This window comes from Galeopterus variegatus, unplaced genomic scaffold (assembly GCF_000696425.1).
Source record: "Galeopterus variegatus unplaced genomic scaffold, G_variegatus-3.0.2 Scaffold665, whole genome shotgun sequence".
NCBI lineage: Eukaryota > Metazoa > Chordata > Mammalia > Dermoptera > Cynocephalidae > Galeopterus > Galeopterus variegatus.
In genome coordinates, this window is record NW_007726776.1 from 169,717 (window position 1) to 182,751 (window position 13,035).

Below are 13,035 nucleotides of genomic sequence, written 5' to 3' on the forward strand. Positions count from 1 at the left end.
TATGTCTCTTCCTGTAACTTCCTGGTCTGGAAAATAAATGCAGGAAAAGAACCCCAATTTGGCTGATGGGGTTTGGATATGTTGTCCCCTCCAAAACTCATGTGGAAATTTGATCCCCAGTGTGGCAGTGTTGGAAACTGATTGAGTCATAGGGGCGGATCCCTCATGAATGGATTAATGCTCTCCCTGGGGGAGGGGGTATTAATGAGTGAGTTCTTGCTCTATCAGTTCCTATGAGAGCTTGTTGCTTAAAAACACCCTGGCACCTTCTCTCTCTCTCTCTTACTTCCTCTCTTGCCATGTGATCTGCTTGTACCCGCTGGCAGCCTGCTGCCTTTCCTCCATGAATAGAAGCAGTCTGAGGCCCATGCCAGATGCAGCTGTCCCAGAATTGTAAGCCAAATAAACCTTTCCTTTATAAATTACCCAGTCTTAGGTAATTCTGTTATAGCAATACAAAATGTACTAAAACATTGGCATTATTCATCTAGTTCATAGCTCATTTAATGCTCCAGTATGGCCAGTGAAAAAAACCTGATGGTACCTGGAGAATGACTGTAGACTATTGAGAACTAAACAAAGTAGTGCCTCCTTTGCATGCAGCCATGCATTCAGTTCATGACTTGATGGATCAGCTAACGATTCAGCTGGAAACTTATCATTATGTATTGGACCTTGCAAATGCTTTCTTCTCTATTCCATTCTTGGCTGATAGCCAAGATCAGTTTTCCTTCACCTGGGAAGGGAGGCAGTGGACCTTTCAAGTATTGTCCCAAGGTTATCTGTATAGCCCAACCATCTGTCATGGTTTAGTGGCTGGGGACCTAGCCACATGGACAAAGCCCAGCACGGTTACAATGTTTCACTATATTGATGATGTGTTAACCTCTGATTCTCTTACAGATATAACCCAGGCAGCATCAACGCTGCTAACCCAATGTGGTTGGGCTGTGAATACAGCCAAAGTACAAGGACCTGGGCTGTCAGTCAAATTCTTAGGAGTGGTCTGGTCAGGTAAGATGAGGGTCATCCCAGAAGCTATTGTAGACAAGATACAGGCATACTCTCAACCCACAACTGTAGCTCAGCTACAGACATATTTGGGACTTCTGAGGTACTGGAGAGCTTTTGTACCTCATATGGCTCAAATGGCATGCCCACTGTATGCATTAACAAAAAGGAGCCCCCTGGGATTGGACTGAGGAAGTAGAACAGGCTTACCAGGCTACAAAAAGGGCAATACAGCAAGTACAGGCTTAACAAGTGGCTGATCCCACTAAACCCTTTGAATTAGATGTAAATATCACCCAAGAGGGGTTAGGATGGGGTTTGTGGCAGAGACGACCAATTCTGAACACCTGTAGGATTCTGGTCTCAGCTCTGGAAGGGTGCTGAAGTACACTATTCTCTAATAGAAAAACAGCTAGCAGCTATATATTCTGCCTTGATGGCCACTGAAGCTATCACAGGAACTGCCGAAGTTCTAGTAAGGATGACATATCCCATACTAGGTTGGCTGCACACGTGGGCAACCAACCCTAAAACAAGTGTAGCTCAGACTCTCACTCTGTCTAAATGGGGAGCATATACAGAACAAAGAAGCACTGTGTCAATGAGTCCTCTGTCCAAAGAATTGCAAGCTGTGCTAGGCCCAGTAGAGGTTGTGGAGGAAACTTTGACACAACCCTTACCAATGGAGGCAGAGGCTACACCTTTCCATGAGGGACAGGTACCTATCACAGAACAAGTTTGGTATACAGATGGCTCTCAGCATCATGGACAGCTGTTGCTGTCCAGCCCTTAACAGATACTATGTGGTATGAAAATGGCACAGGGCAAAGCAGTCAATGGGCAGAATTGAGAGCTGTTTGGATGGTAATAAAAAATGAGCCTGGGCCATTAACCATTTGTACTGACAGCTTGGCTGTGTACAAAGGTTTAACCCTTTGGATTTCTACTTAGAAACATCAACAGTGGATGGTAGGCCACCATCCCCTGTGGGGACAAGCCATGTGGCAAGAGTTATGAGAACTGGGGCATGAGAAAGAAATAACCCTTTTTCATGTCACAGGACATTTCCCCCTAACCAGTCCAGGAAATGATGAAGCTGATGGCTTGGCTAAGGTAAGATGGCTGGAGAGAGCCCCAGCTACTGATGTAGCCCAATGGCTCAACGAATGCAGCATGCTGGCAGCAAAGCCATGTGGATGGCAGCTCAAAGATGGGCCTTGCCTATAAAATGGGAAGATGTAGTAAATGCCTGTCATGCTTGTCCAGTATGTGCTCAAGAGAGTCCACACCCCAGCAGGTACCCCATATAGATGGGCAAATAACTTGAAGCGTGCCCCTGACTCGATGGCAAGTGGACTTTGTTGGACCACTGCCAAGGTCAGAGAATTTCATATACATCTTCACTGCTGTTGATACAGCTGCTGGTCTTCTGTTTGTATGGTCTTATAAGGCCCCAGACTAGGTAAACACTGTGAAGGCATTGAATAGCCATGTATGGCCAGCCTATAGAGAGTGACAATGGAACCCACTTTACTGGACATGAGGTTCAGAAGTGGGCTTCCCAGCTATCTATTCAGTGGAAGTTACATATGCCATATTATCCCCAGGCAGCAGGGATGATTGAGCGATACAATGGTCTTTTCAAAAAGGGGTGCCCAGGGCCGGCCCGGTGGCGCACACCCCCATCCCTGAAGGGGTGGACCTGGTGGTTATGGCCAACAGTCAGAATTCTAAATGAGAGACCCTGCAAGAGCAGACCCTCTCCAGTGGAAGGTGTGTTGCATAGGGCTGCAACACCTATACAACTGCAAGTCACTACTAGAGATGAGCTTTTGAAGCCAGGATATGGCAAGAATGGAAATATTCTCTTACAGCCCCAACCTGTTTACAACAGGGACAGACTACAATGGGAATGGCCTTGGAAAATAGAAGCCCCCTATATACACTGGGTAGGCCTAATAGGGCCTTGGGGGAAAGGATTAGAAGAAGACTTGCATATTTCACCTTGGGTGACAAGTACTTGGCCTCCTCAATAAAGGTAACATGGCCTGGAACAGATAAGCGCTCTATTCCAAAGGGCACATTTGTATTATCATTATGGCCAATTATGAGTTCCCCTATACTGTTACATACAGAACCTACAGATCCAACAGTACTAGCAGATAATGTATGGTATCATAAACCAGGTAAGATACCGATTCCTGCAACCATCCTTTTCCAGGATGGCAAACTAGCATGTGTCTTACCAGAGGGGTGAGAACTCCCCCTATTGGTACCAATAACCCTTCTGTCTTTTTACCCATATAGTGTTCTGGCTGTGGGCACCAGAGTCAACTGGATACAGACATATATGTTCGTATGACCAATGTGTTGGCTTATTGAATATACACTGAACTTCATACCAATGATGACTAGTAACCAGACATGTGCGGCTAATAATTGAAAGAACAAAACTACAAGACAAGCCTTAAGGTATATTGGATAGACGATAGGTCGTATGAATGTAAGGGTCACTTACCCTTGCTAAGGGAACATCGCAGAAGATTCTGAATGCGTAGATTGTACAGGAGGGACCCTGAAGGGGTGGATTGTTGGGGAAAAATAGGAAAATGGCAGGGCCCCTCAGATGTTTGGAATCTTGCTGAGCATTTGCTGTAAATATCCTCAGGTGTTCCTTGTTACTACTTAATGCAAATTGTGTATGGGCACCCTGGTATCCAGGGTTGTGGACTTAAGTATAAAAGACTAACAGCTCTGATCCACAGTGCTTCTCAGAACTCTCAGAAGCCATTAGGACAGCTGCTCCTAGATCTGAATAAAACCCATTCATTTTTCTACACCCACGGCTCCCAGAACCTTTTTTTCCTATTACCTAGCTCACAAACCTGCGTGTGGAGGGTTTGTAACCCAATCTGTGCAACAGACCGGAGGGGTCTGTAAGCCCTAGCTTTACATCGCAGCTCCACAGGATTGAGAAAGCCTAGATGTTTACCTAGACTAAGTCTTAATCTGATGCGTGGATCCTCCCTAACAAGTTGCTGTCAAGGACTTGCAGTGATGAGGACCACACCAGTATGGAACAACACTGAGTGTCAGAATAGTGCCTAGATATACATATACTATGTATAATCAGAGACTAGCAAAATCATTTTACATTTTAGTTTATTGAATGATAAATAAGATAGCAGATTCTAAACATCTGAAGTGAAAACAGAGGCTGCTGAAGGAAATTTTGTTCGAAATATCTGCTATACCATTACTGCTTAATTCAGAGAAAAGCAGTGAATGATCTGGTTCTAACACAGAGGAATTACCCAGGTGTTCTGGATGTAGTGATCTAGGGCCAGCAGATGCAATGCAGGTGTGTTAGGGTCTGTTAGCGGGAACTATTATGTAAACTCCTACTTCAGAGAGTTTTAGTTATCATTTGTGGATTAAATACAATCGTTGGCTTAGGAAATGAGGGAAGAGATCATTCCAAGGTTGGGGGGTGCAAAATTAAATGATCCCATAGAAAAGAGACATCTCCAAATGCCAGGACTTGCTTTGGTGTTGTGTTAGGAAGAACATTGTACTTGGAGGTGATTCTACTCTCTGCTCCCTCTCTGCAGGACCCCTCTGTGACTTGGGCAAATCCTATAACCTCTCAGCCTCTGTTTTACCCATAAAGTGTAATTTATACTTTGCCCAAAAGTGGGATTGAGGTAGATAATTTCATGAGGACCTGCCTAACAAGAGGACCTAATTCTGGGTTGAATCCAAAAGATATGGCTTTTTTTTTTTTTTTTTTTTTTTTTGGCTGTTTGCCACAAAACAGGAGCCGTTTATATTCTTTCCTTGTTCTTATATTTCAGTGACACCCTAAGCAAGGCAGCAGATATGAGTTTTACTGACTATCCATGTCTTCCTGATTCATAAATTTGTGAAATAAGTAACCACCCCTTCACCAGGGGTAGGGGATCTAGTAAAGTGAGTAGTAGTGGGAAAACCCAAGGTTGCATTCTGTTTACCCCACAAGAAAACCAGGGCTGACATTTTCTTATTCAATAATATCTTGCCTGTAAATATCGGTTTATAACTGACAAGTTCTAGGCAAAGTAAACAGCTGTATCTCTACTTCCACGAGTAGAAACTAGGTCCAGCTCTAGAACCCAGATCTGCTGGCACCTAGGAGAGTTCTCTTTCATTATCTTCACCTCCAGACTTCAATCAAATGATCCTGGACTAGGGTGAATAAGAATTTTTAGAAAAAAAATCTTAAAAACCACTTTAGCCATTGTGCTAAAAAGAGCATAAGCCTTGGAGAAAGACAGACCTGGTGTTCAATCCTGGCTTCCTCATTCTCAGTTACCTTAAATACTTCTAATTCTCTGAGTCCCCATTTTATCTATAAAATGAGGAGTATAATACCTCCCTCGTGTGGTAGTTAGCAGAATTAAATAAGGTGATATATATAAAGTATAAGTACATAGTGAACTTTCAGTCAGTGCTAAATCCCTTAATCTCCGCATTCAAGAAGTTTTACCTTATTTTGAGCTTAAATCTTTCCTGTTACATTTTATCTTTTATTTCTTTTCAACCAGCCAGCTGCCAAAAATTAAAAAATATATAAAATAAATGTATATATATATATTTCTTTTCACACTGTGGTAGATATAGATATATGCGTGTGTATGATAAATCTAACTTATGTGTATAGATTCTTCACTGCCTCGATGTACTGTATTTTTTAGAGTATGAAAGGGGAAAATCTGAATATGAATCCTGCATCAAGTTAGTGGTTCTGATCTTTAGTCTAACATAGAGAGTATAGTACTGTATAATTCTTACAGAAAAATCTCTTTCAAACATCAGTTATGGGAACCTCCTTGTATCACATCAGCTACCCACCTGATTATCATACATACAAAGGAAAGAAGCCCATTTCTGCAGCTGAGGAAAGAGATTACACTCTGAAGAGCCAAGAGACAAAGAGAGCTGACCTGAATCATTTGATTAAATAGGGAAATAGTTCTCATTGTTGGGTTTTTTTTTTTTTTTCTCTCCTAAGATTTGTAGTTGAAGAAAAAATAGCGGAAGGTTCCTAACAGGCAAAATGCTACCCATTTGCATCATGTATGGCATTGCTTAAACTCTGAAAACAGGGGAATTGATTCATCTTCCCAGATTTCCCATAATAGTAGCAATTTAAAAACAAAACAAAACTGGACTTGACTCCCACAAAATATTTTCCTTAAAAGCCTTGCAAAAGATCATAATGGTTTTCAAAGGCCAGGCTTAACTTCTTAAAAGCAAAATAATTTTGCAAAAGCCAAGTCTGATTTTGTTGAAACTACCACAGCCAAAGGAAAACTCCACCAGTCTTTCATGAGCTAAAGCAAAAGCAGAGGAGCATACCAAGTAAGTGGCAAGGCCATGGTAAATCTAACTACCTTACACTGGGAAAGTGACAGTTCAGATTTGAAGGAGCTCAGAGTCAAGCTTTATCCCCAAACAGAAACTCATTAAGCACATAGTGTACTAACCACAGTGTACCCTACAGGGATAAATTCAGAACTCTTGGCATACGAGATGTTAGGGCTAGAGCAACTCCGAACTTCTTTTAAAAAGGCATGAAAAACATGAGAAGTATGCCTCTGAACCTGAGCCAACTCATAAGGCTGCCATGCTCTCCTGTTTTGGCAAGAAATTGAAAAAACATTTAACCTTCAGGTGGTTATCTGTCCTCATCATGTTATCCTAATCTGCAATATCTGTTAGAAAATTAAAGATAATACTTGAGTGAATGAGATTAGGTAATTATACCTAAGTCCAAGTTCACATTTCCAATTATTATGAATATCACTTCTCTTACCTCATCTAGAAATAGACTTCAACAGGTATTATAGACTTATTTGCCAAAAATTGTTTGCATAGGTCTGCTTTGGAGGAAAATTATGTATTTGAGAAATAAATGATAAAAGGCAACAATGCTTGTTGGAAAAACACAATGAAAAGAAAAGGTAAGAGGGCAATTCAAGGAAATTGAAAAACTAGGGAACTGAGTGACAACTGAGCCCCATTTGCTCTTGATCCTGAATTGCAGCCATACTCTTCTCCCTGGGCCTAAACCTCCAGACAACCCTTTCTTCCCCAGAGTTGGGCCAGTGCTGGGCTCAGGCCCACAGGATCAGAGTTACAGCTATAACCTGGCCCAAAGAACCAGTGATAACAGAGAGGTCTCAGAGCCACAGATCCTCATGCTGTGGGCAATCAACATCCACCCCTGCCACAGAGAGTGAATCTGTACTCCAAGATCTAGGTGCCACACCAGGTTTGTGAGACACTGAGCTCAGGATTCTACCTCCACAGCTACTCCAAGCACCTGCACCTGGATCCCAGCACCACTGCAGCTTCTTATAGGTCAGATCAGACCCAACACCAAAAGTAATCCCCTTGACAAAGTTGCCCCACTGTGAGAAAAAAAGCCTAGGAGGACCCAAAAAGCCCTCAGCACTGAAGACTTTAACAACCTATACTACCACTGCTGCCACAAACTTCTCAGCCTAGGGCACTGAGACACCCACAATTAGTGATGACATCAATCACAGCTAAAGAACCTGACCAGAGACAAAAACCACTGCATCTGCATGGAAACAGAATCACACACCCTTTTCAATCAGCCACTAAGACCCAATTGTAGGTGAAAGGCCCTGTCTGTGAAAGCCACTCTGTAAAGTTTGGAAGAGGCAATTGTTTCACCAGATGCACACACGTCAATGCAGGGACACAAGAAACATGAAAAAGCAAGGAAATAGGACAGCACCAAAGGGGGGGGGGAACATACCAGGAACAAACCCCAAAGAAAAGGAAATAAATGAACTTTCAGAAAAGTAATTCGAAAAATTGACCTTAAGAAAACTCAATGAGATACAAGAGAATATAGATAGACAATTCCACAAGATAAGGAAAATAATTCATGATATGATTGAGAAACTGAACAGACTTTCAGAAAAGTAATTCGAAAAATTGACCTTAAGAAAACTCAATGAGATACAAGAGAATACAGATAAACAATTCCACAAGATAAGGAAAATAATTCATGATATGATTGAGAAACTGAACAGAGAGATATCATAAAAAAAGATACCATGTACCTGAAGAATTCAATGAATGAAATAAAAAATACAATAGAGAGCTTCAACCGAAGACTGGAGCAAGCAGAAGAAAGAATCTCTGCATTTGAAGACAGGTCATTTGAAATTACTCAATCAGAGAAAAAAAGAATTTGAAAAGTTTAAAAAGCCTACAGGAACAATGGGATACTACTGTTAAGCAAACAAATAGTCAAATTATGGGCATTTCTAAAAAAGAAAAAAGATGCTGAAAACCTTTTTAATGAAACAATAGCTGAAAAGTTTCCAACTCTTGGGAGAGATATGAACATACAGACCCAGGAAGCTCAAAGGTCCCCAAGTAGATACAACCCAAAAAGGGCCTCTTCAAGGCACAATATAGCCAAACTACCAGAAGTCAAAGACAAAGAGAGAATTCTAAAAACAGCAAAAGAAAAGCTTCAGGTCACATATAAGGGAATCCCCATTAAACTAACAGCCAGTTTCTCAGCAGAAACCTTACAAGCCAGGAGACAATGGAATGATATGTTCAAGAAAATATTGCTAGCCAAGAAAACTATACCCAGCAAAGCTATCCTTCAGGAATGAAGGAGAAACAGAGTCTTTCAAAGATAAACAAACACTGAGGGAATTCACCAACACTAGACTGGCCTTATAAGAAATTCTCAAGAGAGTCCTATATTGGGAAACAAAAGAAAGACAGCCACCATCAAGAAAACACACAAAAGAATAAAATTCACTGGTAAAGCACATACACAAATGGGAAAGAAAAAAGTATCAAACCTTATCCCTACAAAAAACGACCAAACAGCAATGATAAACAATGAGAGAGGACAAAGGAAAAAAAGATACACAAAACAACCAGAAAACTATCAACAAAATATCAGGAATAAGTTCTCACCTATCAATAATAACCTTGAAGGTAAATGGACTAAATTCCCTAATTACATGATATACACTAGCTGAATGGATTAAAAAACAAGATCCAACTATATGCTGCCTTCAAGAAACTCACTTCATCTGTAAAGATGCACATAGACCGAAAGTGAAAGGGATGGAAAAACATTCCATGCAAACAGAAACCAAAAGCAAGCAGGAATATATCAGATAAAGTAGACAGACTTTAAGGCAAAAACTGTAAAAAGAGACAAAGAACAGCATTATATAATGTTAATGAGATCAATTCATCAAGAGGATATAACAATTTAAATATATATCCACCCAACATTGGAACACCCAGATATATAAAGCCAATATTATTAGATGTAAAGGGAGAGATCCACCCCAATATAATAACAGTTGGTAACTTCAACACTCCACTCTCAGCATCAGACAGATCATCTAGACAGGAAAATAAAAAAAGAATCATTATATTTTAAACTGCACTATAGACCAAATGGACCTTACAGACACCTACAGAACATTTCATCAAACAGCTACAGAATACACATTCTTCTCATCAGCACATGGAACATTCTCCTGGATCAACTATATGTTATGCCACAAAACAAGACTAAGCAAATTTTAAAAACTGAAATCATATCAAGTATGTTCTCTGACCACAATAGAATAAAACTAGAAATCAACAGCAAGAGAAACTCTATACAAATACAAGGAGACTAAACAACATGCTCCTGAATGACCAATGAGTCAAGAAGGAATTAAGAAGAAAATTTAAAATTTTCTTGAAGCAAATGAAAACAGAAAGACAACATACCAAAATCTATGGAATATAGTCAAAGCAGTACTAAGAGGGAAGTTTATAGCAGCAAATGTTAAATATAAAGGGGACAAAGGTATCAAATAAACAACCTAAGTGGTTGTCCACCCAGAAGCAAGCAAAGATAGCACACCCAGGTTCCTAGGCAAAGAACACAGGGCAGTAGCCCCCACCCAAAAGCAGGCAAGAGGGCATGCCAAGAACACCAATTCTGTGCAGGTGACCCACCACAGCCACCACCACAGGCACAGCTACCACAAAAGTGGTTTGAGACAACAGCAGTAGCCAGAGCCAGCATGTAGGTGGTCCACTGGATACTTGACTGCATTGATACAAGGAGAGTCACCTGTGGAGATCAGAAAAAGAAGAGGACATCTCTCTCTCTCAAAGCCCACTACAGAGTAATAGAAGAAGCAACTGCTCTACCAAATGACCAAACATCAACATAGAGATACCAGAAATACAAAAACCTGAGAAAATATGATGCCACCAAAAGAATACAGTAATTCTCAAACACCAGACCCTACAGAGCAGGAAACTCTTGAAGTGACTGAAAAGGAATTCCAAGCAACAATCTTAAGGAAGCTCACTGAGATAAGAGAAGATTCAGTTAGACAACATAATGAAACAAGAAAAAAAAATCCTGGATATGAAGGAGAAAATTCACAAAGAGATTAACACTTTAAAAAAGAATGTAGTGGAACTCATGGAACTGAAAGATTCACTCAATAAAATAAAATAAAATAAACACAACTGATAGCTTAAGCAGCAGGCTAGAATAAGCAGAAGAAAGAATTTCTGATCTTGAAGATAGTCTTTTCAAAATAATCCAAGCAGACAAAAAAAGAAAAAAGAGTTTTAAAAAATGAAGAAAATCTAAGAGAGCTAGCAGACAACCTTAAGTGCACAAATATTCAAATCATGGGTGTTCCAGAAAGGGAGGAAAAAGTGAAAGGCTGAGAAAACCTATTCAATGAAATAATAACCAAAAACTTCCCAGGTTTAAAGAGAGACACAGACCTTCAGATCCAGGAGGCTCAAAGATCCCCAAACAGATTCAACCCAAAAAGATCCTCTCCAAGACACACTATAGTCAAACTGGCAAAGCTCAAAGACAAAGAGAGAATCTTAAAAGCAGCAGGAGAAAAACATCAAGTCATCTGTGAGAGCCCCTATCAGACTAACAGCAGACTTCTCAACAGAAACTCTACAAGCCAGAAGAACATGGGATGATATATTCAAAATACTAAAAGAAAAAAAATGCCATCCAAGAATACTATATTGAGCAAGGCATAAATATATGTGTTCATATGAACACATTCATAAATGAGGGGAAAGTAGTGTATTTTCCAAAAAAACAAAATCTACAGGAGTTCACCACCACACAACCAGCCTACAAGAAATCCTCAAGGGAGTCTTGCATCTGGAATCTGAAAAACTTATTCACTACAAATACACAAGAAAGAACAAAACCCACTGGTAGAACAAAAATACAAACAAGAAAGAGAAAGAAACCAAATCTTACCACCACAAAATGCCATAGTGAGAATGTAATAATGCCCCTACTGTATTTCTGATTTTAGTAATTTCTGTCTTCTCTCTTTTTTCTTGGTCAGTCTACATAAAGGTTTGCAAATTTTGTTAATGTTTTTAAAGAATCAACTTTTGGTTTTGTTGATTTTTTTCTATTTTTTTTAAATTCCCTATTTCATGTATTTCTGTTGTAACCTTTGTTATTTCCTACTTATATTTGCATTTGGTTTAGTTTGCTCTACTTTTTCTATTTTCTTAAGGTGGAAGTTTACATTACTGATTTGAGATTTTTCTTATTTTTAATATAGGTGTCTACAAGTATAAATTTTCCTCTAAGCACTGCATGAACTCTGTATCTTATAAATTTTGATATGTTGTCCTTTGACCTTTATTGCAAAGTACTCTCTAATTTCCCTGTGATTTTTCTTTTTACCCATTGTTTATTTAAGAGAGTGTTGTTTAATTTTCACACATTTGTGAATTTTCTAAATTTCCTTCTGTTATTGTGGTCAGATAACACATTTTACAATTTTAGTCTTTTTATTTTAAAAAAAGGAAAAATTTAAACAAACAAAAGAGTTCATGGAAAGATTTCCATTATCTTTCAATTCTATTTTTCCATGAAAATTTTTAACTTCCCTTGTGTTTGTATTCTGTTTTATTGATTTTTTTATGCAATTTATGTTGCTAAACTTAAGATATCTAATTTCTGTTCTTGAGAGAGAATCAAGATGGCACAATAGATGGTCCCCAGTGTCACTCTCTCCCACAATCAGTCTATTTACAACTATTAAAAAGCAAAGACTGCCAAGCTGGAGTTGCTAGAGCTCAGGGGAAGAGGAGGGGATACCTATGGAGTTCATGAAGGTGGAGGAAGACACGATGAGAGAAAGGAAGGATTGCTCTGACTATTTCAAGCCCCAGCCATTTCAAGCCTGGCCCTGGTGAGCACAAGGAGCAAGAGCTGGCAAAACCCGCAGCTGTGCCCTTTGTGTGAAGTTGCTTAGAAACTGCAGGGGAGAGGATGGCCTTGGTGGCCCCCAGACCAGTCCCACCCCTCCATCTCCATGTTTGTCTAGCTCCCTCACCCCTTACCCCTCCCACTGTTCCACAACAACATCTTAGAATGTAAAATAATAATAATTAACTAATTAATTTTTTAAAATCTCTGTTCTTGATTTTTTTTATTAAGTGGACTTGTTGATTTGCTTAGAAATTAATTTGCTTTTGAAAAGTTTATTCATCTTCCTCTGTTGAAATTAATTTAATATTTGCAATGTTTTTGAAGACTTTAGAGAGCTATTTCAAATAATTGTAAAGATTATAAAATAAAATATGTAAATTTTAATAAGTTTTACATTTCCAGTTTTTGTGAAAATTTGAAGTCCTACTTTCTACACAGTATTTTGTTATTCGTTTGCTATTCAGTTTATGTATTTGTTATTTGTACAAATAAATGTGCATATCCTTGCTATATTAAAAATAAATAAATGGGCTGGCCTGGTGGCGCACTGGAGAGTGTGCCGCTTGGGAGCGTGGCAGCGCTCCCACCGAGGGTTCGGATCCCATGTGGAGACCAGTTCCTGCTCACTGGCTGAGCGCGGTGCAGGCACGACACCAAGGGTTGCGATCCCGTTGCCGGTCCCCGGTACGGGC